General features: G+C 45.0%; 1 pseudogene; it reads left to right on the top strand.

Moving 5' to 3' along the window:
• Positions 1-359: 359 nt before the first annotated feature.
• Positions 360-1,000, top strand: LOC129538500 (eukaryotic translation initiation factor 3 subunit K pseudogene; annotated as a pseudogene).
• Positions 1,001-6,000: the final 5,000 nt, after the last annotated feature.

Here is a 6,000-nt window from a genome sequence, read left to right as displayed (position 1 = left end):
GCACCACAGATAAGTTCTAATTTTCCTCCTCCTCTTCATCACCGTTTCTATTACTGCACCGTCTCCATTCTCAGGACCAGGAGCTTTCTCTTCACCTTGATTCTGGGTCCCCTCTCCAGATGTGAAGGTCGAGACACACAGCTCAGCTGAGCACCGCAGCTAGCCGTGTCGGTCCTTGGAGGGCAGAGCTGCCCTCAGGGGAGCAGGTTAGAGCCATGTCTCAGAGCCAGGAGACCTGAGTTCTCCTCTCAGCAAGGCCACCAATTTGCCATAGGACCGTGGGTCAATCACTTTTTCTCTCTAAAGATCAGTTTCCCCACTTCTCTAGTTCTTGAGGATGCAGCCCGACAGGATCTTCAGCTCCATCCCCAGCATGGGAGGCGTCAGCTGTCATGGTGATGTTTGAGCAGGTGAGAGCGAATGCAGGCAAATCACTCAAGGGGATGGACAGGTACAATCCTGAGAACCTGGCCACCCTGGAACACTATGTGGAGACGCAGGCAAAGGAAAATATTTATGATCTGGAAGCCAACCCGGCTGTTCTGAAGCAGTACCCAGCCTTCCTCCAGACCACGGTCACTGCCCAGATCCTGCTAAAGGCCCTCACCAACCTGCCCCACACCGACTTCATGCTATGCAAGTGCAGCAGGAAGAATGGCCCACCCAGCAGATTTTGTCCCTCAGAGACTTGCTGGGGACCTGCCACTTCCAGGCCTTCTGGTAAGCCCTGGATAAAAACATGGATCTCTTGGAAGGTATAACCGGCTTTGAAGACTCTGTCCAAAATCTGCCATGTCGTGGGCATCACTTATCAGCACATCAGTCTCTGGCTAGTGGCCGAGATCCTGGGGGATCTGACAGGCAGCAAGCTAAATGTGTGAATGAGCAGTATGGCTGGAGTCCCGACGAGTTAGACAAGATCTCCATCTGTAGCCAGGAAGAGAGCACTAAGCCCAAGAATGTCATGAAGAAGACCAGCATCATGGCTTCCTCCCAGTAACTTTGCAGGTGTTTAATAAAGATTTGTTGGCTTCTCAAAAAAAAGAAAAAAAATCACGAATTGTTTCCCCATGGGTGAGTAGGGAGAGTTGTACCTGCCCAGCTCACCTCACTGGGCTGTTGAGACTAACACAGGGGTGTGAGAGCCTCTGTGAGGGGTAGGGCCCTGTGTAGAGTGATTGGGTTTCTTGAAAGCAAAACAAGGGATGCAGGAACCCAGAGGAGCCAAGTGATCTCCTGCCTCCAAGCCTCTGACCACAATTCTTCCTCTCCTTTGCCTGTTTCATTCATTCATTCAATACATATTGATCAAGCACCTACTATGTACCAGGTGGTCTTTTGGGTCCTGGGGACACAGCAGTGAACAAAGCCAAAATCTCTGCCTTCATGGTACTTCCGTTCTAATGGTTGGAGAGACAGACACTAAATGAACTTAGATGAGGCCCCAGCCCCTCCAGGAAACTTCCCCGCCTCCCCAGGCTAGACACTCCCCTCTGGACACCCCTAGTCCAGTGACCCCACTGGACAGTAATATCCAACATGTCTGTTTTACAACAACCCATAGGCTTCTTGAGGGACAGGGAGCTTGACTCTTGTTTTCTATCCTTGGCACCAAGCACAGGGCTTGGCATCTGGTTAAGACTCAAGACACTTTTGTTCAACAAAGGAATGAAACAAATGGAGTGGTTTACACTATAGGCTTCTAGTCGTTGACTCATTCAACAGGTTTTGTCAGGCAGCCTCCATGGGCAGGTGTGGATGGGTGTGGTTGTGAATAAAGAGATAAAAAGTGTCTGTGTCTTGCCCTGAAGGATGGTATAATCTGAAAGGCAGGAGAGAGGCCAGGAGGAGGGAATGACCATCTGCTGAACAGGAGCCCCAGTACATGCTTACCTCTCCAGCAAAGTAGGTATTAGTAACTTTTCACAGCTTAAGAAAGAGGTTCCTAGAGACTCAATAACATGCAAGAACAGTGGGGCCGATGTATGTTTGAGGTCAGCCCAGGCCTCCTACTTTCCCACTGTAATCAGGACACAAGGCAGGATTTGCTCTGTCCCTGAGGGGCAGTCTGCATGAAACGAGGGCTGCAGACCCTCAGAGGTGGAAGAGGTTGCTGAACTGAGGTCCGTCTTAGAGGAGGAAGCTGCCCATTGTACCTTAAAGGTGGGGAATTGGTGGGATGGGGACTGGCAGTGTGTGTGGGGGTACTCTCTGAAGGTGTGAAAATCCTAGGGCCCTGGGAAGATGTCCTTGGAAAGCTCTGAGGCCTGCTGATGGGCAGAAAGGGAGGGTGGAGTAACCATCACTGCTTGGGCTCCCTGCTAGAGCATACATTGCTGCAAACCCTGTGGCACCTCGTCTACAGCTTGTACCAGGTTGATGTCAACCCAAGTGAATAGATCTTTTTCTCCTGACTCCGTGGGCAAGTAATCAGAGTTGTCATCTCAGCCAGATCCTAGCAAAGGACCTGCCACCTTCTGAATGCCCTTTGTGGTACCCAAGTTGCCCCAGTTTTCTGGAGAGGTGTCCTTGACCACTGAGCAATCCAAGGGCCTGCCTGTTTCTCTTTGAAACAAAGTTTGCCAGCTGCTTCCTCAGACTGAAAGGGGAGTGGATCACATGCCAAAAGTGACAGCTCTATGTACAGTGTGCTGATGAAAGGCTTCACACTCTGGAGTCAGACGAAATGTCTTCAGATCCCTTCTCTGCCTTCATGGCTTATTGATCTTAAGCAAGTCCTTTATCTTCCCTAAACCTTAGTCTTCTCATCTGTAAAAGAGGGCTACTGGTTCCTAGATCATCCAAGCCCCACTTGGGTGGTCTTGCCCCTGCCCTACTCTCCCCTGCCCTACAAAACTGGACCCACCGCTTTGGGCTCTGAGTTTTAACCATGCAGAGATAGAAAAGGTCAGGGTAAACTTCTGGGAGAAAGGAGGATGCAGGCTGAGACTGTTTGTTACCTCACAGGAGTACAAGCTGCGATGATTCGTGAGCTGAACCAAAAAGCTCCAGTTAACGAAACTACTGTCAAGTAGCATGCTAGCTTCTTAAAATACTTCCTATTTAATCCTCAGTGAGGTATTCTTACTTTCATTCTAAAGATGAGGATACAGAGGTTCAGGATGATTGATTGCATGTCTTCATGCAGGACAACTTGGGCAAAGCAGGTGCATTCTTTAAGACTCAGTTGCAAATAAATAAACTGCTATGGAGCACTGCAGGCTACAAACAATGGGGTCGCACAGAGTCAGACACGGTTGAAGCAAATTAGCATGCATGCACGCCAAGTGGAAAGGGGTGTCATACAAGGCTTAAGCTTCCAAAATAACAAGAAGGGACAGGGAGCTAGTTCTAGAAAAGGCCTCCAGGAATAATTCCAGGACAAATCCACAGAACTGACCAGCCTGGGGAGTTGCTCTCTTTGCTTCACTTGGAAAGGTGGAGAATCTGTAAGTGCTGGCTACAGACCTATGCCAGATCTGCAAGAAGAAAAAAAAGATGCTCCAAACTTTGACTCTGGTTCCACTGCTGATACATTTGCAAAAAAGGCTGACTTGGAGTCTTTGGCCTTCTTATTTTCACCTCCCAAATCTCACCCAACTGTTTACGGATTCGGAGAACCATAGTCACAGAGTTCTAGCTGCAAGGGAGTCTGGGAAATGTAGTTTTTTTCACAGTGCCAGAAGGCATGCTGGGAGGAAGCAAGGGATGTTGAGTACCAAGCCACCATTTCCACAACCCTTCCTGCCAATGCAGAGCTTGTGCATGGAAGTACTCTGCTCAGGGCCTGCTCCTGTTCACATACCATCAACTTGAAGAGGGTGGTGTGGTGTGTGTGTGTGTGTGCCTGATATTTTAATGGATACTTCACTAGAGCCCTCATTTCATGGAGCTCCTATTCCAGAAGAAGGCATTCATGGGAAACTCCAGGAAGGCGTTCCAGTTCCAGGAGGCAAGAATATTCTCATCTCTCTCTTTTGAAAATCTTTTATATCTGTTTATTTATTTTTGGCTGTGCTGTGTCTTGGTTGCTTTGCACAGGCTTTCTCTAGTTGTGGTAAGTGAGGGCTACTATTCACTGTGGTGCATGGAGTCCTCACTGCGGTGGGTCTCTTTTTCCAGTTTGCGGGCTATAGAGCAAGGACTCAGTTGTTGTGGCACATGGGCTTAGGTGCTCCTAGCATGTGGAATCTTCCCAGACTAGGGATGGAACCCATGTCCCCTGCATTAGCAGGCGAAGTCATATCCACTGTGCCACCAGGGAACTCCTCAGGTCTCTCTCTTTTATTTTATTTTATTTTTTAGTTCTCTCTCTTTTAAAGAGCTTTAAGTTATAATACACATACTGCATAATTCATCCATTTAAACTGGACACTTCAATGGTTTTCAGTATATTCACAGAGTTGTGTAACCACCATGTTCTTTATTTTTTAAACCGTTATCTATTCTAAAACATCTTCATCACACTAAAAGCAGACGCTCCCCATTTCCCACTCCCAATCTCCAGCTCTAAGCAACCACTAATCAACTTTCATCTCCGTATGTTTGCCTATTCTGGATATTTCATATAAATAGGATCATACGATATGCCATCTTTGTGACTGGTTTCTTTCATTTATTGTTCACCTTGCCATGCATTAATACTTCAGTCATTTTTATAGATGAAGAATATCCCATTGGAGGAATATACCACATTTTGTTTATTCATTCAATTGATGGAAATTTGGTTTCTTTTTTTTTTTAATTGAAGCACAGTGGATTTGTGGATTGTTTCCACTTTTTAGTTATTGTAACTAAAGATGTTATGAACATTCGTATACCAGTTTCTGTATGAACATGTTTTCAAATCTTTCGAGTATATATATCCATATTAGAAATGTTGAGTCACGCTGTAACTGTTTAAATTTTTGAACCACCAAATTATTTTCCATAGTGGTTGTACCATTTTGCATTCCCACCAGCAATGTGTAAGGGTTCCGATTTCTCTACATTATCATCAACACATCTTTTTATCATATAGTTTAAAAAAATTATAACTATTATCGTGGGTGTGAAGTAGTATTGTGGTTTTGATTTGCATTTCTCTAACGACTTATAATGTTGAGTTTTCTGTTGTTGAGCATTTTTTATATGGTTATTGTCCATTTATATACCTTCTTTGAAGAAGTGTCTGTTCCTATCATTTACCCATTTTTTGATTGGATTATTTACCTTTCATGAGTTTTTTTCCTTTGTCAATTTTTCCCCCAAACATTAAACTGTTTTGTATTGGGGTATAGCTAATTAGCAATGTTGTGGTGGTTTCAGGTGAACAGCAAAGGGATTCAGCCATACATATACATGTATCCATTCTCCCCCAAACCCCTCACCCATCCAGGCTGGCAGGTGATGCTGAGCAGAGTTCCATGTGCTAGACAATAGGTCTTTGTTGGTTATCCCTTTTAAATATAGCAGTGTGTCCATGACCTTCCCAAAGTCCCTGACTCTCCTTTCCCCCTGGCAATCATAAATTCGTTTTCTAAGTCTGTGCATCTCTTTCTGTTTTGTGAGTTCACTTGTATCATTTCTTTCTAGATTCCACATATAAGGGATGTCATGATATTTGTCTTTCTCTGTCTGACTCACTTCACTCAATATGATACTCTTTAGGTCCACCCATGTTGCTGCAAATTATTTGCTCTTTATTACTGACTTCTAAGAGTTGTTTATATTTCTGGATTCAAGTTCCTTACCATATACATGATTTGAAAAATTTTTTTCACCTTTCTATGAGTTGTCTTTTCACGTTTTTGTTTTTTAAACCTCCTATATCAACTGGACAACAGTATCAGGACTACTCGTTTTTAAAAAATTATTTATTTATATTGGTTGCTCTGGGTCTTCACTGCTGCAGGCCAGCTTTCTCTGTTTGGGGTGAGCAGGGGCTACTCTTCATTGAGGTGCATGGGTTTCTCATTTTGGTGGCTTCTCTTGTTGTGGAGCACAGGCTTTAGGGCTTTA

Source organism: Moschus berezovskii, chromosome 2 (assembly GCF_049115385.1).
Source record: "Moschus berezovskii isolate FMDL1 chromosome 2, NW_MosBer_1.0, whole genome shotgun sequence".
NCBI classification, from domain to species: Eukaryota; Metazoa; Chordata; class Mammalia; order Artiodactyla; family Moschidae; genus Moschus; species Moschus berezovskii.
The sequence above is the reverse complement of the archived record's forward strand: the minus strand, read 5'-3'. Positions and strand labels throughout refer to the sequence as shown.